Source organism: Suricata suricatta, chromosome 1, assembly GCF_006229205.1.
Source record: "Suricata suricatta isolate VVHF042 chromosome 1, meerkat_22Aug2017_6uvM2_HiC, whole genome shotgun sequence".
NCBI classification, from domain to species: Eukaryota; Metazoa; Chordata; class Mammalia; order Carnivora; family Herpestidae; genus Suricata; species Suricata suricatta.
This window is the reverse complement of record NC_043700.1, coordinates 71,544,977-71,567,765: the sequence shown is the minus strand read 5'-3', so window position 1 is coordinate 71,567,765 and position 22,789 is coordinate 71,544,977. Positions and strand designations below refer to the sequence as shown.

The 22,789-nt window shown below is 40.7% G+C and overlaps 1 protein-coding gene and 1 pseudogene across 1 annotated transcript in view; one reads left to right on the top strand and one right to left on the bottom strand.

Moving 5' to 3' along the window:
• The window catches only part of FAM160A1 (family with sequence similarity 160 member A1), a 265,800-nt gene that overhangs the window by 20,328 nt on the left and 222,683 nt on the right, over positions 1 to 22,789 (top strand). Inside the window, exon 3 of the mRNA XM_029940163.1 lies at positions 10,723 to 10,908. The gene's annotated coding sequence lies outside the window, so the exon portion shown is untranslated. The remainder of the gene's footprint in view (positions 1 to 10,722; positions 10,909 to 22,789) is intronic.
• The window catches only part of LOC115301123, a 63,300-nt pseudogene that overhangs the window by 13,900 nt on the left and 26,611 nt on the right, over positions 1 to 22,789 (bottom strand).

Sequence of the window (22,789 nt, the reverse complement as noted above, 5' to 3'; positions counted from 1 at the left end):
GCATATTGTAGTATAGAGGTGGAATTTAAGGAAAGGTATTAAGCAGGTTGTGTTGTAGCTTATGGGCAAGTAATAAATTGTATCATTTATCTTGAATGCATCATAGATAAGCTGCTATATAATGATCGCCACTTCAGAGAGCTGTGAAATTAGGTGATTAACTAGTTGTTACTTAACCTTCTAATTTCTGTATAAGTCTCATTACATGAAATAGAATTTGGGGTTCTGATTTTTTACTTTGCTTATCCATTTGGAGTGCCATTGCAACTACTGTATTGTAAATGATGGAAAATAATTGCATATGTTAAAAAATAGTGTTATATTCTAAAAAAAAAAATAAAGTTACCAAAAAAAATAAATAAAAATAAAAATTTTGTAGAGAAGGCCAAAAAAAAAATATCCTGCTAATAGATGGGATGTGTTAACATTTTGAAGATTTAATTCCTCAAAAATATAAATGCAGTGTAATTAAAAAGAATCCCAGAAGGATTTTTGGAGGCAAGTCAATAAAGTGATTCTAAAATGTTTTTGGTGAATATTTAAAGACAATTTTGAAAAATAAGCCAAAGCATTTGAAACAGTGTTACATGATCAAATCTTTAAGCCAAGAGGTCGGGGTTGAAAGTCAAGAAACACACTTGTGTATACATGGGAATTTGCCACAGAGAAATAAAATCAATAAAGAAATACTAGATTATTTAGTAAATGGTACTGAGAAAATTAGCTCACCATAAGGGAAAAAATATAATCAACTTTTCATTTTATCTAAAAGTAAACTCCAAATGAATTATAAAAGATTAAATATAAAATTGAAGAAGAAAATATAGGAGACTATTAGGAAAATTTTTTTTTTCAATTAAAAAAATTTTTTTTAACATTTATTTATTTTGAGAGACTGAGAGAGACAGAGCATGAGCAGGGAAGGTGTGAGGGAGAGAGGGAGAGAGGGAGAGAGGGAGAGGGAGAGAGAGAGAATCGGAAGCAGGCTCCAGGCTCTGAGTTGTCAGCACAGAGCCAGATGCGGGGCTCAAACCTTTGAACCAGGAGATCATGCCCTGAGCTGAAGTTGGACACTTAACCAACTGAGCCACCCAGATGCCCCAAGATTTCTTTAATAATTGTTCCTGGTTGGGTCCTCCAGGAAACAGACCCTGAAATAGAGATTTGCATTGGGGAGATTATTGGACCAGGATCTCAGGCTTAACACGTACAGAGGAGTGAAGGAAGCAGGATCCTGCTGAGTGAGAAGTTGAACTGTGGTAATCTCAGCCTGATGCTATGGGGAACTCCAGAGCTGGGACTGCCTTTCTGATTTGGAAAGAGTGGACCCAACCTTTTATTTCTTTCATAGACTGGTCGCTGTCCCCAGGAACTGGGCACGACTTTGGAGGAGATAGCTAGTCAAAGGCAGGCCAGTGTTTTCCCACTTTTTCCTCTTGGCCATTGTGAATAATGTTGCTATGAACGTGGGTGTGCAAACATCGTTCCGAGATCCTGCTTTCAATTCTTTTGGCTCTCTGTGAGAGGTGGGATTGCTGGGTCAGATGGTGATTATATTTTTAACTTTTTAAGGAGCTATCCTACTCTTTTCCATAGTGGCTGCACTAATTTACATTCCCACCAACAGTGCACAAGGGTTCCCTTTTCTCCACATTCTCCCCAGAATTTATTTTCTGTGGGTTTGTTTTTTATAGTGGCCATTCTAATGTGTGTGAGGCTTTATCTTGTAGTTTTGTTTTGCATTTTTGACACCACCTGTTTTTTAAAAAGTAAAATATATTGTCTTATCATAAAGTGACACATGTTCATTGTAGAAATGTGGGAAAATATAGAAAATTAGAATGAAGAAAATACCTCTTAGAATCCTGGTACTTCAAGATACTCAGTATTAATACTTTGGTTTGTATGTTTTTAATCTTTTTTTCTGTCCAGATTTACACATAGGTCATGCTAGCCCATACTGCCCCTTGGGGAAAGTCAGAAAAAGGCATTCTGTTTTCTAGGTGAATGCAACCTTGAACCAGCATGTGCAGCTTGATAAGCAGAACACAGATTTCAGAGCTCACTTGCTCCAAGGGCAGACACCCTGTGCAGTGAACAACTTGCACAACTGTATGTTGTAGTTCTGAACACAAAATGGGTTTTATTTTATTTTTTATAAAACAGATCATAGTATATGATAGACTATATTTGGATAAAACATAATTTACTTTAGTTCGTTCCTATTCAATAATTAAATTATTTGCAATGTTTTGATATTATAAATACTTGCCAGTATGATAATACTTATACATAGATAAAATAAAATATTTTAGAATTATTTCCTTGTGATAAATTCCTAAAAATTGCCTTGAAAACTAAATCTACTGAGTGCTTACATGTGCTCTACACAGTGCTCAGGGAGCTATATAATCCTCATCACAAACCAGTGATGCAGATACTATGATTATCTCTTCTTAGAGCAAAAACGGAGACACAAGAGGAAATGAAGTTACTTAGTTACTTGATCCAGGTCACACAGCTGGAAAGCAGTAGAGTTGGAATTTGAACACACTTCTGTCAGCTGCATCTGCTCCAGAGCTTAGGCTATTAACATGCTACAGTGATTCATTTTACTTTTATCTTTTTAAGTTTATTTATTTTGAGAGAGAAGGAGAGCATAAGAGGGAGAGGAGGAGACAGAGAGACAGAACCGCAAGCAGGCTCAGCACCATCATCACAGACCCCGATGTGTGGCTTGAACTCACGAACTGCAATCATGACCTGAACTGAGATCGAGTCAGACCCTTAACCAATTGTGCTACTCAGGTGCCCCTACAGTGATTGTCTTTAAAGGAGAAGACAGGTGGATTTGAGAAGAGGTTTTTTTTTAATTTTTAATGTTTTATTTATTTTTGATACAGAGAGAGACAGAGCATGAGAGGGGGAGGGGCAGAGAGAGAGAGAGTGGGAGACACAGAATTGGAAGCAGGTTCCAGGACTTGAGGCTTGAACCTATGAACTGTGAGATCATGACCTGAGCCAAAGTTGGAGGCTTCACTGACAGAGCTGCCCAGGTGTCCCTAGAAGAGTTCTTATAATAAGACATACATCACCAGTGGAGTAGACCTTGACCACTTGATAATTTCCATAGGAGATAAGACCATTCAAAAGCAATTTTACTTTATTATTAATATATTTGTTAGGATTTCTTGACAGAATGATTAATATTCTAACAAGATACACATTGTTCATTTCTAAGCTCTTAAGAGAAGCAAATTTAGAAGATAATTTATATTTAGATTTAATCTGACTATAAATGATAATGTCTTTGTGCTTTTTTAGATTAGATTCCAAGGTATCTGGGTCAATAAAGGGATCATTTTGACATCCTCATCTCAAACTGCCCACTTCCCTCTCCTGTACTTGAACTTATGTTTTTGTTAAACAGAGCTGATAGCTTTAGTTCGCTTTCTCACAGAGCTGTTAAGATATAGACTACAGTCCCATGAGCTCTGTGAAATAAGAGTGTTTGCACGTACTGATGAGATATTGCTCTCCCTTTTTCACACAATCATGGATGTTGATATTTTAAATATTTCAGGGGAAAAGTGTAATGCAATTTAAAATACAATTACATTTTAAAGCAGGGATAAAAACGTAAGACAAGGGAGTCTCATGCAGCTGCATTAAAGAAATCTAATATGAATACTTTGACTAATGTATACAACACAGCTAAAGAGGGTAAGAATAAATGGGATAGTGAAGAATATAATTTAGAAAGGTTTGGCATTATTTTATTAACCTGTGCATTCACAACCAACATGCTTCTATCTTTTATATAATTATTTTAACTTCTAATGTAATAAAGTTCAAATCAATGGCTGTTCATAGGATACATATGTTAAAAATGCATTGTTTCAAACTCACTCTTATGTAGTACCAGTGGGAGTATAAATTGGTATAACCATGTTGGAAAACTTTTGACAGTATCTACTAAATCTCATTATGTATTCTGTAGTTCCAATCCCGAAAGAGCATGAAACTTGCTTACGGTAGAAAATGTGGAAATAGGGGCGCCTGGGTGGCTCAGTTGGTTAGATGTCTAACTTTGGCTCAGGTCATGATCTCACGGTTCGTGGGTTCAAGCCCCACATCGGGCACGGTGCTGACAGCTAGCTCAGAGCCTGGAGCCTGTTTCAGATTCTATGTCTCCCTCTCTCTCTGACCCTCCCCTGCTTGCGTGGTCTCTCTCTGTCTTTTGTGGAAATAGAGAAAAGAAAGAAGAAAAAACAGTCATTCTAACAGACATGACAGTGAACATTTTTAAGGAAAATCCTACTTAATTTTTTTTTAATGTTTATTTTTGAGCGAGAAAGAACATGAGCAGGGGAGGGGCAGAGAGAGAGGGAGACACAGAATCTGAAGACAGGTCCCAGGCTCTGAGCTAGCTGTTAGCACAGAGCCTGATGTGGGGCTCAAACCCACGAACCATGAGATCATGACCTGAGCCAAAGTCAGAGCTTAACTGACTGAGCCACCAAGGCGCCCCAAGAATCCTACTTTACATTCTGTTTTGTGGTAGGCTTATTTTCTTTTAATGTTTATTTATTTATTTTGAGAGAGAGAGAATCCCAAGCAGGTTCCACCCAGAGTGCAGAGTGGGGTTTGATCTACCGGCCATGAGATCATAACCTAAGGCAAAATGAAGAGTTGTATACTAAACGGACTAAGCCACCCAGGTGCCTCATGGCTTATTTTGTGCAATAATATATTGTGAATATGTTTTCATTTAATAGATATTCATCCATAGTAAAAAAAAAACTGCCTAAAATAACATAAGTGACTTTAGCATAACCTAGTGCTTACCATAATTCTTTCTTGGATATTCAGGATATTTCTTTTCACTACACTTAAATGACCCTGTGATGGACGTTGTTCTATGTAAAAGTTTTTTTTTTTATTGTTTAATTTTGAGAGAGGAAGGGAGACCCAGAATCTGAATAGTTTCCATGGTCTGAACTGTCAGCATAGAGCCCAATGCAGGGCTTGAACTCATGAACTGTGAGATCATTACCTGAGCTGAAATCTGATGCTTAACTAACTGAGCCACCCAAGTGCCTTGTTATATATAAAGTGTTAGTAAACATTTGAATATTAGAATAAATTCCTGTAAGATTTCTAGTTTGAAAAGTATAAACACTTCCAATATTCATATAAATAGTTCTAAAAATTGCTATAACTTCCTTAGGCATGATAATGAAATTATCCAATGTGCAACAATACTACTTTTATAATTTTTCTAATCTTGCCAAATTTATAAAAAATATAATTGTTTCTCATCCTAGCTTTAATTTGTATGATTGGACTGTTAAACCACATTGGCCATTTAAGAAAATCTTATCTTTTAGAATTCTTTCTTCTTTTGACTATTTTTCTACTCTTACATCTTATCTGAAATAATTTTTTTATAAGGAGTAGCAAACAATATTCTTTGCTTACGCTATATCTTATATTTTTTCTGCTTTATTACAAACTTTTCAGGTTTTAAATTCCTTTCCCAAACTATCAAACTCTGATAGTTTAGTTTGTCTCCTTAAGGGAGTAGAACTCCAGAGAAACTACTATAACATGGATCATATTAGATACTTTCTCAGACTTCATTTCTTCTGTTTTTTTCCTCCACTGACTCTAAGATTCCATCTTTTATTTATTTTTTATTATTTAAAAAAACTTTAATGTTTTATTTATTTTTGAGAGAGAGAGACAGTGAGAGCAGGGGAAGGGTCAGAGAGAGGGAGACACAGAATCTGAAGCAGGCTCCAGGCTCTGAGCGAGCTGTCAGCCAAGAGCCTGAGGCAGGGCTCAAACCCACGAGACCATGACCTGAGCCAAAGCCGGACACCGAAACGACTGAGCCACCCAGGCGCCCCAGGTTCCATCTTTTAAAATTGCAGTATAATTGAAATAGAATATCATATTAGTTTCAGGTATACTATGACTTGATGTTTATACATTGTGAAATGATCCTCATCACAGGTCTAGTTACCAGCTAGCACCATAAAAAGTTAATACAGTATTGGGGCGCCTGGGTGGCTCAGTTGGTTGAGTGTCCAGCTTCGGCTCAGGTCATGATCTCACGGTTGTGGGTTCGAGCCCCGCATCGGGCTCTGTGCTGACAGCTCAGAGCCTGGAGCCTGCTTCGGATTCTGTATCTCCCTCTCTCTCTGACCCTCCCCTGCTCGCGCTGTCTCTCTCTGTCCCTCAAAAATAAATAAAAGACATAAAAAAATTAAAAAAAAAAGTTAATACAGTATTATTGACTGTATTTCCCCTGCTGTTCAATAATTTCCTGTGACTTATTTCTTTTATAGGTGGATGTTTGCACTTCTTGATCCCTTTCACCCACTTTGTCTCCCACTTCTGTGCCCTTCTCTTCTGGCAATCAGCAGTAGGTTCTCTAAATCGAAGTCTGATTTTTTGTCTTTAAAATTCCACATGTAAGTGAAATCATATGGTATTTGCCTTTCTCTGTCTGACTTATTTCATGTAGCACAATATTCTCAAGGCTCATCCTTGTTGTCACAAATGGCAAGACTTCATTCTTTTTTTATGGCTGAGTAATATTCCATTGTGGTTTGTATTTTTATTTCATGTTTTTTTTTCTTGTTTTCTTATTCCTCTCCTTACTTTTAGTAAGACTTATTTCCTCTGAAACAATGTTTCTGTTTTATCCCCAGAGGGCAGAGTGAATATGTATGAAATTCATATTTGTAGAGAGGGAACTTAACGGCTTGCCATTTATCAGGTACTGTGCTACACACGTCACTGGATTAATTCATGTTATCCTTAACAGCCTAATGAATTAGGTATTTTCTTCATTTTATAAACTGAGGCAAATGAAGATTATTCAAATTATGTGACCTTTCTTTCCTATCATCCCTTTGGTCTTCCTGATTTTTTATTCCAACCTGCTCTTTTCGAAGTCTTCTCCTTCTTTATTCTGACAATTCCATCCTTTGAGCTGCTCAGGCCAAACACCTCAGTCTTCCTTGTTTTCTTCTCTTCGTATCTCACATTCAGTCTGTGAAGGATTCCTGTCAGTTTCATCACTCCACCCCTATCTCGCTGGCCCAACTCCTTATCCTCTTGCTCTTGGATTATTTCAGTAGGCTTTTAATTTGTTTCTGCTACCCACTGCTGTCTGTACTCAATCTAGCAGTCAAAGTGATCCTATTAAAGCATATCAGAAGATGTCGCTTTTCTACCCTAAACTCTCCAATGGCTCTAACTCACTCGAGTCAAAGCCTCACCTGAACTGCCTCACCCCAGCCTCTTCCCTGTCTTTACTTTCTTTGTTCTGCCACTCTGGCCTCTTGGCTGTTTCTAGCGCACTCAGGCATATTACTGCCTCAGGCCTCTTGTACTTGCTGTGCTTTCTGCCCTGAACGTTGTCTGTCTAGATATCTTGCTCCTTTAGGCCTTTGCTCAGATATTACCTCCTACAGAGGTGTTCCTTGATGATCTTATTTAAAAGAGCACTATGGCCAATGGACACACGAAAAGATGCTCAACATCACTCATCATAAGGGAAATATAAATCAAAACCACGATGAGATCCCACCTCACACCTCTCAGAATGGTGAAAATTAACAACACAGGACATAACATGTTGGCAAGGATGCAGAGGAAAGGGAACCGTCTTGTATTGTTGGTGGGAATGCAAACTGGTACAGATACACTGGAAAACAGTATGGAGGTTCCTCAAAGAGTTAAAAATAGACCCAGCCTATGATCCAGCAATCACCACCAGGCATTTACAGATTTGAAGAGGGCAATGCACCCTGATGTTCATAGCATTATCAACAAGAGCCAAATTACAGAAAGAGCCCAAATGTCCAACTGATGAATGGATAAAATGCACATGCGCGCGCACACACACACACACACACACACACACACACAGGAATATTACTCAGCTGTCAAAAAGAATGAAATCTATCCATTTGTAACAACGTGGTTGGAGCTAGAATGTATTATGCTAATTGAAATAAATCAGTTTGAGAAAGACAAATACCATATGAAACAAAACAGATGAATATAGGGGAAGGGGGAAAAAGAGGGAAGAGAACCATTAGAGACCCTTAACTATAGAGAACAAACTGAGGGTTGCTGGAGGGGAAGTGGGCAGGGGTATGGGCTAAACAGGTGATGGGTAGTAAGGAAGGCACTTGTGTTGAGCACTGGGTGTTACATGTAAGTGATGACTCATTAAATTCTACTCCTGCAACCAGTAGTACACTATGTGTTAACTAGAATTTAAAAATTTGGAAAGAAAAGAAAACAAACCTGTTCCTCCTCCTTCTGTCCCTTCCCTGCTTACTTTTTCTCCATAGAATTTGAGAGAAAGGGAGAGAGGGAGGGAGAGCAAAAGAGAGGGAGAGAAAGAGAGAGAGAAAGGAGTGAGTTAGTGTGTGAGCAGGAGAGGGGCAGAGAAAGACTGAGACAGAACCTGAAGCAAGTCCCACAGCCCAACTACCTGAGTCCAGGTCTGACGCTCACTCGACTGAGCCATGCAGGCACCCTTCTCCATAGTACTTCTATTTATTTGACAGTCTACACATTTGTCATCTGTCCTTCTCTTCTGGAAGGTAAGCTCCATTAGGGCTAGACTTTTTAAGTTTTTTTTTTTTTTTTTTTTTTTTTTTGGTTATCCCCATGTCTCCAATACCTAGAAGAATGTGTAGCATGCAAAACACACTAACGGTGGTTGATTTTTGTTTTTAATGTTTATTTTTGAGACAGAATGTGGGGGGGAGGGGCAGAGAGAGAGGGAGATGCAGAATCTGAAGCATGCTCCAGGCTCTGAGCTGTTAGCACAAAACCCAACACGGAGCTCGAACCCACGAACTGTGAGATCATGATCTGAGCCAGTCAGATGCTTAACCAACTGAGCCAACCAGGCACCCCTAAGAGCGGTTAAATAAGTGAATGATTTCCCCACATGCCAATTATGAAAGCAGGTCAAGGTGACCTGCTGTGTAGGTCCCCTTCTTTTCTCTCTGGTCCTTCCCCAGCTTTTACTTGAGACCTTTGTGTGCACTTGTTACAGGTGAAAGGCTAGTGAATCCTGAAAGGACTCCTAGCAAGTGCAACCTGTGGTAAGCTGCTGTCTGTGAGCCACAGCAGTGGTGGTAGACAGTCTTAGAAGGCAGTGTGCAGTTTGTATCACCCCATTACCATGGTTGCAAGAGAGAACTTGAAACTAGATATACCTGATTTTGGTTTCCTCCAGATGCCCTTCACTGAGAATGGAGGGTGGAGGATATTTCCTCCAAAGGAGAATTTGGTGAGGTGCCAGCAGAGTGCTGCTGAGGTGGAAAATCCTCCACATCCACCTTTGTAAGCCGTGGTGTGGCCCAACCTGCTCAGGTTTTGGCTTACCTCAAGTTTCAGCTGTGCCAATCACAGGTCTTTGAAAATGCCAAGAAGGCCTCTACCCAAGTATTTGATTCCTCCTCCTGGCTTTAAAGTTCAGAAAGCAGAACATTGACTCTGCTGCCCAAGCACAGAGGGGGCATGGGAGATGCAGGAATCACGGAGGGAAGTCAGCCAACTTTTTGCAATGGGCACAGCCCCAAGTGTCTGAGGAAGGGCAGTTGGCAAAGGAGAGGTCTGGGCTCTGGAAAGGAGATCTGAGTAGTGCCAAAGACCACCAACCCCTCGCCCCAGGTGGTGGGGTAATGGATTCTGAAGTTGCTGTCCCATGTTCTGGGAAGTCCTGAGTTGAGGACGGTTCCTTTTTGCTGTAGAACCGTCCAAATTAAAAAGCCCTCATCTGGGGGCGAGGGAGGACTGCGAGTGAACATGTGCCACGCATATATGTGCTTAGAAACAACTGCAACAATGCTGACTCACTTAAAAACAAAAAGCAACACCTACTCACTGCTCTCTGCTGCCCCAAACTCTGACCTCTTAAGTCTGTCAAGAGCAAAACTCGTCCTGCCTATTTCAGTAGAATATGCCAGTAGAATAACAAGGGGAGCGCTTCCGTCATTGACTCAGCTCTCTTGGGACCTTGTTAGCATTTTAAAGTTCATACCTCAGGGACAAAAAGAAAGGCTTCAGTGAAAGAAATTGGAGTGGGGAGAGGGCACTGCTGGCTGCCGTCAAACCTTTGGGAAGCAAGAAATCTAAAACGTCCGTGACACGCGGAGTTGTCTGACTTCCTCCACTCCTCAGGACCCAAGAAACCAGCCTTCTGGCCGGTTCATAAATATTGATTTATTTTTTTGTTTGGTGGGGAGGTGTGAAACCAGTTGTGCGTGTGAAAGGATGTCATGCAGACAAAAGACGAGCCCCTAAAGGCAGGGTGTCCTCCGCATCGCCCGGGTTAAGTTTCGGTGGAAAGTTTCCCTCCGAGGCTCCTCCCCCTTCGCCCTGGAAACCAGCTCCTGACGGCCGCGCAGCGGAGCCCGAGCCCTCGCACCTGGCGGCCGCGCGTCCCACGGGCTGGCGTGGGGGCGGGGCTGTCGGCGGCCGGGGCGGGGCTGGCCTCTGTGCTCCCCTGGGTTTCCTGGCAGGTTGGGCCCCGCCCCGACTCGCCCCGCCCGCGCTCCCAAGAGCACAGAGTTGGGAGAGGGGAGTGGTGCGGAGCCCCGGATCCTCGCGGCTCAGCCACCCGCTGACGCATGGTCGAAAAGTTGTGCTCAAACCTTCTCTCTCCTCCTACTTTCTTCCTAGGGCTTGGCTGTTGAGTTGGAGCCGGGTGGGGAGGAGCCGGCTCTCTACCCCTCCTTGGAGCTCGGCGCGGGTGGCGGCTCGGGGGCCTGTGTCCCCAGGACGGCGGTACAAACTTTCCCGACTGTTTGGGGACACTTGTCCGGAGCATCCGCACTGCACGGGAGGAGGAGCCGGGTCCTTGGACAGGTACGTGGCATCCTGCTTGGAGCTTTGCGGCTTGACGGATTCTTTTATTTTAGAGGGTTAAGAGAGGGGAGACCAGACGCGTCCTTTGTCTGCATTCCGCCGACTGGGTGGAGGAGCAGGTACTGGGATTGGGGTTGCACTGGGAATATCCCAAACTAGATCACTGCGTGGAGCCGCTTCAAGGCGGGGACTCGGTGGCTGCCGGAGCTGGGGGACGGGGCGTTACTCGGTAGTGATTGACCCGGGTGGAGAGAGAGCCGGCTTATTTTGATGGAGAAAGATGTCATCAGGTCTCTTCACCTCTTTCCTTGCTCCCTGGGACCAGAGAGCGGGGGTCCTATGGGAGGAACGGGAAGAGAAGAAGAGATCTGGGGCTCAGTTTTTCTCTCCAAGCCACCTCGCTTCCACAGGAGACCGACTGAGGTGGTGCCACTCTGAGGTTTGCAGCACTCTCCCGGTTTAAGGACGGACTTGTTGGGTGGCTCTTGCTGAGCTTCGTAAGGTCTCTCATGAAACTGTGTTCAAGTCATGGTGGTTGTTATTGATGTTGTGCCTTCATGCCTGTCTGTCCCCCGCCCTGACTCCGACAATGCTTCCTTGTTAACCCTGTTTCTGCTAGGGAATGGAACTAGTTGCTGTTCTATTTCAAGCCTGGCCGGAGTGAGGTGTTGGTAGCAGCTATAGTCTTGTTTGTTTGGAACTTTGGGACTCACATGACCTCTGTCTCACCTACCTGGATCATCCCTTCTTAACAGATCCGGCTTCCACCATTCTGCAAGTGCTGTAGTCACAACCATCCAGTGACGGGGGAATATCCCCAATGGAAAAAGGAGCCCCAAGCTGAGGAGTAGAAGTAACCAGTGCCAACCGATTGGGCCCACACCCAGGCTTCTTGGGAGGGGCTGTGCTATCAAATTCATCTCATTAGGAAGTCATCTGCTCTCTGCTAATAGCCAGAGCAGCCTGATGAAATTATGTAGGTCATTGAAAAATAATTCCTGCTTAATCACCTTTATCCTGTTGATTAATGAGAAAAAATATTTCCTTTCCTTAATGTACCATGCCTGCTTGGCAGGGTCACCTGCCTGACCTCAAGTTCACTTGTACACCTGGCATCAGTCGAAATGTTGTCTCTGCCCCAAACCTAGCATAACCCAGCCGAAGTCTACCTTTGGAGGACATTAGTGGTCTCCTCTGGACAGATATAATGCAAGAGATTCAGTCCATAAATTTTAATGCTGCATACTTGTTGGCTTTAGATAACTTTTAGATAATTAAAAACTGGTTTCTTTTAGTTTCAGTTAATCTCTTTCCACAGAGCTCATAAGAATTGTGCCCATGCTTGTCCTGAAATTAAGTTTGGGGTCTCCTTTTCGTTTGCCGTATTGCTTTAGGAACAGGATTAAACTGTATGGGGTGGGTGAAAAGGGCAAAAGAAACCAAGTATCCCCGAAGTAGATTCAGAGAGAGGTATAGAGTGGTCTAATAATTTAGGCCCAACTCCCCAGCTAGCTTCCTTATTGTCTCTAGACAGAGATACTATAGGTTGTATTGCTTTTAGTGTAGGCCTTTGAAGACTAGAAATGAAAGGGTGGTTCAGAGTAATGCATCACTGGACAGTTTTGCATGACAATATCTCAAGTTTGGCTCATAACACTTTCTCTGCAAAGTTCATTCTATCATAATAAGAAGCCAATAGATAATGTTTACAAATCAAAAAACAAATGTACAAACAAATTTTGTCAAGACAGAGAGGTACATATTAGAAGAAGCAAGAGTTGCTTGATGAGTGACATTTGGAATTGTGTTCTTGTGTTACTTAAAATAAAATTTTGGTAAGGAAGCTTTCTCTCCCTGCAAGATAAAACTAAATTGCTTTCTCAAATCCATGATTAGGTACGTTTTCTTTATTTTGTATACATGTTTCATAGGGCAGTATGTGGGCCCTTTGAAGAATTGGACACTCAGATTCTGGCCTTGGAACATAATTTATATCTACTTCACTCTCCTTTTCAGTGACTTCTAACTCTTAGCCTAACTAGAGGAACGGGTGCTCAAGAGTGACCAGTAATGTTAGGGATCTGGTGTCTTAGTAAAGTCAGGAGCAGTGCTTTATGATTAGCAAAGTACTTTGACATGTACCATATTTGGGCTTTGTGATTTAACCCTTTTGTAGTGGGTGCTATTATATTAGGTTTTATAGGAAGAAAACAGATAAGATCCAGAGGAAATAAGGAACTTCTAGGTATATACCTCTGTCAACCTTTTAAAAGGAAAAGGTAAGTAGTTCAACCAGCCAGATTTATTCAGGGGAGCAGAGGAATTGCAATTCAGGACAGGCAAATGATGGTGATCCATAGGCGAGTTGGGAGAATAAAGAAGGAGAATAGTCCTTTTATAGAGGATAGGAGGAAGTTGGGAGAGGTTTGAATAAAAGTTCTTTGGAGGAAAAATGAGAGTTCCAAGTGGTAGTGGCTTCTCGTTGGTTGCAGGTGAGGGCAGCTTGCTGTTGCTGGGCTGCGAGGAAATCTTTCTTCTGGATTGTGCAAGCTGTGACCATGAGTGGTATGTGTGTCAGAGCCCTCCCTTCATCGTTTCCCAACTCCAATATGTGTGTCAGAGCCCTCCCTTCATTGCTTCCCAACTCCAATTTTGAGTCAAGTTTCCTTAACACATTTTCATATTTCCTCATTTTGATCAACGTCTTCCTTTGAGCATCACTGATCAAGAGTTGGGTCATCTGTTCTTATTAGAATCATTTGTTATTCCTTTTTTTTTTTGTTTACATTTTTGTGTCTTGATGTCAGGAAGGACCTTTCCTAGGGTCCTGTCCTATGTCAAGGAAAAGTGCCCAGATTGGAGACTGTTGAGGCCGCATTTGAGTAACAAGGGTCAGTAGAAGGGACACCTCTCAGGCATTTCCCATCTAAAGTCTCTATCTTAGGTTGTAAGCACTGGAGGTAATCTTGATGCATTGAGCCAGCATCATCTTACTGGGTATGTTGTTTCTACCCAATGGTTTGACAGGTACCAGATACAAAGTTTGAAAATGATTATATAAACAAGATGAGCGGAGTAATGACTCCAGTTTGTGATATAGTCCTATGCCAGGAGCCTAAACCTGAAGGTAACTAGCCAAAGAGATCAAAGGATCACAGATCGTCAGGTGGAATTTGTTGTAGCAGTGTACTTGTTCCCTAATTTTATGTATTTGGGTTTCTGCATCTTTGGAGGAATTTATTCATGTGCGTAAGTTGCTTGGTATCATATAAATACCTCTGTATTTAGCAAGTAGGTAATCAAGGACTATGTGATTGTCTGAAACGACTTTAACCAATGAGTCAAGTAATTGCATTTGGACTACTATTGTCATAACCGTGGAATTGGCAAGTTTTGTCAACTCCAAAGAGAGATTTCTAATAATTTGTTCATTGATGTGAATACCTACAATAGAGGCAAGTCCACAGTCATGTATACTTCTGGGGAGTTCCTTGTTAATGCAGAGTTGAAGGTTTAGTGGGGAAGACCAGTGGAAGGCTTCAAATTTATTGTGGATGTCCACAGAGACAGAAATTCTGGTAAGCATTGGGCTCCAATCAAGCAGGTGGTGCGTATAAGATTCCTGCTAGGGTTTGATTTTTAATGGTGATGTTAATTGAGATTTTTCAGTTGGTCCTTTCAAGCTAAGGGTGATGGTGTTTGAGGAACAAGTAGGGAGAAACCATCTTGTTCTGTGGACTTTGTTCTCAAAGGCCATATAGAGGACTTGTTTTGCTAGGGCAGGCAGACCTAAGGTAGTAGTGAGAATGGGAAACTGTATGGGCAGAATTGGTATGATTAGTTGCATTGAGAGTTATGACAGGGAGGAGATCAAAGCAAGGTACACAGGACAACTTGGTTGTAGAAATTTGGCTTAGTGACAGATACCCAGAGAGGTGCATGTATAGTTAATGGTTGCAGTGGAGATGAGGAGAAGGTTGCTGTGAGGAAGACGATGAGGTCATGGCTGTCATGGACAAATTGGGGTTTTGGATGACAGGGGGTTTGTTCAACAGAATCTGAACCATCAGAAAGGTTCCCCCCTTTTGTGAGGGATTTGGAAATGTGAAGGAGAGTGTTGTGTCTCCAGGATAGAGAAGGAGAAAACAGAATAAGAAAAAGAAGAAAGAGTATTGGTCTGATGCCATCATCTTGGGGGAGAACTGTCTGCTTCAGCTGTTGTCTGCTTCAGTTCTTGGAAATCTTTAATTTGGGGTCACCAGTTGGTATACAGGTCCAGTCAGGTTTTGGAGTTTTCTTTATATGAAAAACATAAATATAGGAGTCTATTCCTTGGATTTTGGCTGCACAGGGATTAGTTAGTAACACTTGATAAGGGCCTTTCTAGTGTGGTTGAAGCGAGTCTTTTTGGAGATATCTTTTCCAATAAATAAAATGCCAAGGTTGCAGGGTGTGCTGTGTGTGGGTCTTCATCTCCTGGAAACACACTGTGAAAAGGTTGCTCTATTAGAGCAGGATTATTTTCAAGAGACATAATTAGACATTTGTAATATGAATTTATCTCTTTTTATTAGGTGCAGGTCAGAGAGGTTGAAGCTAGATTCATGGGGCACCCAGTAAATATCTCAAAGGATGAGAGTTGATGAGCTCCAAAGGGGGAGGATCTGAGATTTAGAACCAACCACCAAGGCATTTGGAGTTTCCACAAATTTTGCCATGGGGTTTCGATGCTGCCTTTGGTTCATTTGACTAGTCCTGAGGACTGAACATGGTAAGTACAGTGAAAATGCTGTAGAACTGGCCAGACAGCACAGACCTGCCATAATATTTGACCAATAAAGTGGGTTTTCTGGTTGCTATGAAGCTCAAGAGGGATTCCCTGTGTATAGATGCTCTTCCAATAAGATTTTAGCTTCTGAAGAGTCAGTAGCTTGTCTACCTGAAAAGGCTTTACCCCAGTGGGAAAACGGGCAAATCATTACCAAAACATATTTCTATCCATTAGATGGAAGTAGCTGAATAAATCCATTTGCCAAACCTAAAATGGTCCATTAGGCAGTTTAAAGTAACCAGGAACACTGCAGACGGGTTCCTCTGGATTTTATCTTGGGCAAGTGGAATGAGTAAAGTAGGCACTTTCTGAAGCCTTGTTAATATTTCCCTACCAGTATAAGGATTCATAAATATTATCATTTTATGTATCAACTAATAGTTTAATGCATATACAGTGGTCAGTGGTGGGAATTTTAGAATTTCTGGTAGGACCATTTTCTTATTTGGCCCAAACCAGGAGTTTCTCTTCTTGTACCAATAACCATCTGATTGCCAATATTGTTTTTTCCTTTCTGGTGTTGATTATTGAGTGTCTCTAGTTAGTTTTTCCACATTATCATCTGGAGGTGAGTTCCTTTGGACCATGACAGTGGTTTGCCTTTGGAACTTTTGGAGGGCAGCCTATTTTGCAGAAATGTCAGCAAGGTGATTTTCTTTAGCTTTCAAGGGTCAAGCTTAGAATGCTCTGGGATCTTAGTAATAGCCAAAGCAGCACATAGGGCATAGCATCCAATAATTCTTTAGTTCCTTCAAAAGGAGTTGATATTTCATACTCAGCACGATTTTTACCATCTTCATTTTTCACATAAAAACCATCAGTGAACCATGAGTAGTCAGTGTTATTCAAAGAGTTTTCTGTAAGTCATTACAAGGAGTCAAAGGTGATCTGTTGGTACTGAGCAGTTATGGGGGGTTTCGTCAGTGTAGGAGGGGATAAAGATCAGCAGGGCCAAAGTTTTTACAGTGAAGAATTATTACAGTGAATTATTAAGTGAGACAACTTACTGAAAGATGTTATGATGAGTGATAAGAGTTTCAAACTGCATGTGGCACAAAGATGGTTCAGGGGATTCCATGACTATTTCCTTAGTGGTCTTCATAAGAAGGGCAATAGAAGGCATAGTTCTGAGGCGTGGAGTGTATCTACAGGCTACAGGATCTAGTTGTTGGCTGTACTACCCAGTGGGTCAGTGGAGAGCTCCATGCTTTTGGGTGCGTTCTTCTAGGGCATTCCTTTTTTCATATACAGAAAGGGAGTTGACAATTGGGGTGTCCAAGGGCAGGCTTTTTTTTTTTTTTAACTTTTAGGATTTGAAAAGTCATGTTATCTGAATCTTCCAGATGATAGATTCAGGTTTAGTAGTTTTTAACAAAGTGTATAAAGCTTGGGCCACAAGGGAAAAGTTTGGGATCCAGTTGCTACAATAACCTGCCAGTCCAAGAAAACCTGGCAGTTGACGTTTGATTTGGGGCTTGCCAACACCTGTTGCTGCTCGTCTTGTTAATTTTAGCCATTCTGACAGGTGTGAGGTGGTAGCTCGTCGTGGTTTTGATTTGTATTTCCCCGATGCTGAGTAATGTCGAGCATCTTTTCATATGTCTGTTAGTCATCTGGATGTCTTCTTCAGAAAAGTGTCTATTCTGCCTATTTCTTTTTTTTAAATTTTTTAAATGTTTGTTTATTTTTGAGACAGAGAAAGACAGAATGTGAATAAGGGAGGGGCAGAGAGAGAGGGAGGGATACACAGAATCCAAAACAGGTTTCAGGCTCTGAGATGTCAGCACAGAACCTGATGTGGGGCTCAAACCCACAAACCGTGAGATGACCTGAGCTGAAGTTGGATGCTTAACTGACTGAGCCACCCAGGTGCCCCATCTTCTGCCCATGTCTTAACTGGGTTGTTTGTTTTTTGGGTGTTGAGTTTGCTAAGCTCTTTATAGATTTTGGGTAATAACCCTTTATCAGATATGTCTGCAAATTATCAGGTATGTTTGCAAATATCTTCTCCCATTCTGTAGGTTGCTTTTTTTAAAGAATGTTCTTTCTTTTCTTTTTTAAAAATTTTTTTTGAGCGACAGAGAGTGACAGCACAAGCAGGGGAGGGCCAGAGAGAGAGGGATACACAGAATCTGAAGCAGGTTCTAGGCTCTGAGCTAGCTGTCAGCACAGAGCCCGACACGGGGCTCGAACCCACAATCCATGAGATCATGACCTGAGCCGAAGTCGGATGCTCAACTGACTGAGCCACCCAGGCGCCCTATAGGTTGCCTTTTTAGTTTTGTTGATTATTTCCTTCATTGTGCAGAAGCTTTGTATCTTGAAAAAGTCCCAGTAGTTCATGTATACTTTTATGTCCCTTGCCTCTGGCAACATGTCTGGTAAGAAATTGCTCTGGCCAAGGTCAAAGAGGTTGCTGCCTGTGTTCTCCTGTAGGATTTGGATGGTAGCCTGTTGCATTTAGGTCTTTCATCCATTTTGAATTTATTTTTGTGTGTGGTGTAAGAAAGGGGTCCAGGTTCATTCTGCATGTTGCTATCCCATTTTCCCAGCACCATTTGTTGAAGAGACTGTCTTTTTTCTGTTAGAAATTCTTTCCTGCTTTGTTGAAGAGTTGTTGGCCATAGAAATGTCAATCTTTCAAAAGAAAAAAAACTATTCAGCCAGCAAAAATTGAGCTTATTTGGAATAGTGAAAAAATTGCAATTTGGGACAAGCAAACTATGGGGTTCCATAGGTGAATAAAGAAGGAGAGTGTTTCTTTACGGAGGTAAGGAGGGAGTTGAGAGGAGTTTGTTTTGAACAAAAGGCTGTTGGCGGAAAATGAGAGTTCGAAGTGATGGCGGTTTCTCATTGGCTCCAGGTGAGGGTGGCTTGCTGTTGCCGGGTTGAGAGAAAACCTTTCTTCTTTTTTCTTGGACTTGGCAAGCTGTGATCACAAGTGGTATGCGTGTCAGAGCCCTCTCTTCATGGCTTCCCAACTCCAATTTTGAGCAAATTTTCACACTTTGCTCCTATACATGGTGGACTCAAACCCGAATCCAGGACTTTTAATATAGAGGCCAAGCTTTTAATTCTTTTCCTGCTGTATTTTGTGAAGCACTTGGATGTGAAATGAGATCTTATTTATTAACCAAAATGTGACCTCACTGGGGAGAGGACAATATGTAAATATGTACACACATATGTGTATGTAATTTTTATATTGTTTGCATCTCAACAGTGTGGCTCTACCTGGAGAGTTGGGGTAGGTAGGTGAATAAATGCCCCAACAGATTGAGAAAAGAACTTTTGATAATGTCTGAAATTGGAAAAAAAAATTGGGAAATTCTAATTTAAGTATGTGATTTACAAATATGGAATTAATTACTAGAAGAAATATCTTGCAGAGTTCAAGGAGCTTCTTTTGGGGAATGGAATTCAGGGGTGGATAGGAATCTGCTATTTTTGGCTATGTTACTTTAAAACTTTGTATCTTATATGCTATGATGCATGCAGGCATATTAAAAAATAAACCTTTGGCAAGGATAGCAAAAAGATCTGTTTTCAGAATTTTAGAGCTGAAAGGACTATAGAGATTTTTTATGCCCAGTGTTTTTCATTTTGCAGGTGAAGAGTTTGAGGTCTGGGAGTTTAAATGTTTGTCAGGGTCCCAAGACTGGAGAAACAGACCTCTCCTAGCACACGATCATACCCCTCCCCAGGCAGGTGGGACATTTCCCCATGCTTGAACTCCCTAGTTACCTTTCTAGGCAATTCTCATTTTGATCTAGTTTTTTATGATGTTTGAGTAGGTTACGGAATTGGATTCAAGAGTAGTTATCTCTTAACCCCTCATATTTTCATTATGAAAAAGCTTCAGCTATCTTTAGAGTCTGCAGACTCTGTACCTTTCTTTTTTTTTTTTTTTTTTTTGGTGAATCCTGAACTAACTGTTAATTAGAATTAGAGGCAGGTAATGCAGTTTGTCTGCAATTGTTTAGGAATTGACAGTGTTGCTCAGTTGAATTTGATAAGTACTGGAATTTGGGCTCAATTTTTATCCCGAGAGGCTGTGACTAACAGGAAATGCTAGCTAAGGAGGCTTTCCCAGTATCTGTGTGTGTGGCTTAATTTTGAAGTTCTGAGAAGAAGATTATAAGTTTTCTAAAAGGGAGGTAGAGACAGAGACAGATGTTGTTTTAGATCAATTACAGAAAAGTGTTTTTTTTTCTTTTTGCATTGTTTTGTTTTTTAGAGAGAGAAGGAGAGAGAGGGTGCACGAATGAGGGAGAAGGGCAAAAGGGAGAGAGAGAGAGAGAGAGAGAGAGAGAGAGAGACACAGACAGACAGATTCCCAAGCAGGCTCCATGCTCACTGCTGAGCCTCATGTGGGGCTCCATCTCACTACCCTGGGGTCATCCCCTGAGCCGAAATCAAAACTTGGTCGCTCAACTCACTGAGCCGTAGAGAAGTTTTTAACATCCTATGTTTTCTCTTTATCCTAGGTTTTTCTCCTACTTTCCTTTGAGTAGTATATTACTAACTTAAAATAAAACTTTATTCTTTCTGATTATACACATAATACATATTATTCAACAGTCAAATATTATGGAAATAGGTCATGTTGAAATTTAAAGTGCATTGTAATATTCTGGAGAAGCTGCTATAAATAGGTACGTGTTTTTTCCTCAGAATTTATCTCCATATTAAAATATTGTGGTTGTTAATGAGTACCTGGGTAATACTAAACAACTTTCACCTTGTTTTTTATTTTTAGCTTAAATATATAACTTCAGAGTATTTCCATGTCCATACTTACGGAGCATTTTGGCTGCATAGTAGCACATCAAGGTTATTTAAACAGTTTCCTGTTGTTGGAAATTTGGGTGGTTTCCCATTTTTCTATATTAAGAACAGTGTTTTAGAGAACATCCCTAAAGTGAACTTGTGTGAGTGTTTTCTGTAGAAAAGTTTGTGAAAGTCAAAGACATGAAAATACTAAATTTCTCTAATTTATATTTCCTGTAATAATGTCCCTCCATGTAAAATTATATTAACACCTTTTTTCTTAATGTATAAGACTGAAGATAGAAATGATTAATATGTGATCGGTCATAGTAGCAAAGGCTCTGAGCTTTTAGATGGGTCTTGCCTCATTTGCTCACATTTCAGGTTCTTTTTGGTTTTAATGTTTTCCCCAAGAGAAGATAGTAATTGATAACAGCTATAAAAATACTCTGCAGTTGTTGGAAAAGCTGCTAATTAGTTTTAATGGAGCATAGTGGTTTTTTTTTTCCCCAAACATTTTCCTAAGAATATTATTCTAGGACATGCCTTTAAGGAATTCAGAGAATCCACTAGGTTGTGCAGAATACAGAATTAGTGTATTTTAGCTCTTCTTGTATTGTTAAAGTTTATCTCTGGTAAAAGACTGGAATGGGTTAATTTTAAGACCTTTAGGTTTATAAAGAGTGGGTTTCACTTTTCTGTGTGTGAAAAATGTGAAAAAGTGACACTTTGTCTAAATTTCATGACTTGGGGGTCACTGAAGCAAGCACATCACAGGAATTCCTGTGACAAAGTGTTTATTGACTATATGAGAGAGTCAACTAATAGTTTCATGGAGTCCAAGCTTGTTCATAGCTCTTAGAGGATTATGTTTCATGTCTCAAAATGAGTGTCTTCTGTTTGGTTTTGTGTTCATGGAACTTGTACTTGGAATTCATTTTAGGATTTTCTTTGTAATATATCAAAATGAGTATAGAAAAAGTATATAAATCTGTGTACACACATATGCATATATGCACGTATATACACATGCATGTATTGATATGTAAGTGGATAATGAGCTAAGCGGTATTTTAACAATGCCTTAAGTAGGTAAGTTAGCATGAATATTTGGTGCATCTTCAAAATGAAGATGATGTCTATCCATCTTTGTTTTATTAGAGGAAATGTTTCTTGACCTTTTCTATATGAAAAATTTACTTTAAGAAAATAGGTTATTTCTTTTTTAGAAAGAGAGAGCATGAGCAAGCAGGGGAGGGGCAGAGAGCGAGGAAGAGAGAGGATCCCAAACAGGCTCTGCACTGTCAGTGCAGAGCCTGACGTGGAGCTTGAACTCCTGCACCGTGAGATCATGACCTGAGTGGAAATCAAGTCAGACGCTTAACTGACTGAGCCACTCAGGTGCCTTTATATGAAAAATTTTCTTAATAAAACTATTTCTTAAGACATGGGGGAACTTTATAGTCTGTATATGCTCTTACTTTGATCTTTTTGTGGGAAGATGCAACCTATCTAATGTAGTCTTGATTATTGTCTCTTCTGTAACATGAAGTCTGTTTTGAGTATTTAAAATCTCTATTTGTGTATATTTCAAAATGTTCACATTTCTTATTTTAAGCAAGATGTAATCATTTAAATGCATGTGAAAATCTGACAGTGGCACTTTTGTTGCCCTTGATTTCCTTCAGGAAACACTATTTACCTAAGTTTTATTAAACGCTTAATGGTTAATGCAAATTTCTTATCAGTTTGATTAAGTGTCACCTTCTCCGCACTTCCTCCTAGTACTTCTCCAGTGTGTCACTCACTGTTTAAGATCTTGCATGTCCTATTTGAAAAGCAGACACTGGAGTTGCTACAGAAGAACCCGTTTGCAGCTTGTGTTTGGGTGCGTGGGGTCGGCTTGTGTTGCTGCCTCCCATTCTTTTTCCCTTAAAGTAATCCTACCTCTTGCACACGTGTAGAGTTAGTTTGTCACTAAGGAGTGGTCATTCCTTCATAGTGAATCACAAAACGAGTAGGTTTGATGAGGCTTCCTGACTCAAGCCTGACTGACTGAACCTGCTGTGCCCTGAGCTTGTCCGTATAGCCATGCCAGGGGCAAACTCTCAACTTGGCTCTCTTCCCTATGTGGATAATTTATAAATCTGCATCCTCTCCCTGACCTTTGGAATCTTAGGTTTGCTTCTCTAATTCCGCTGGATAGGTCTACGTTTGGATCCAGATATCAAATTAAATTTTAGGATAGCGCTTAAGAGTAAGGGCATTTTAATCACCTAG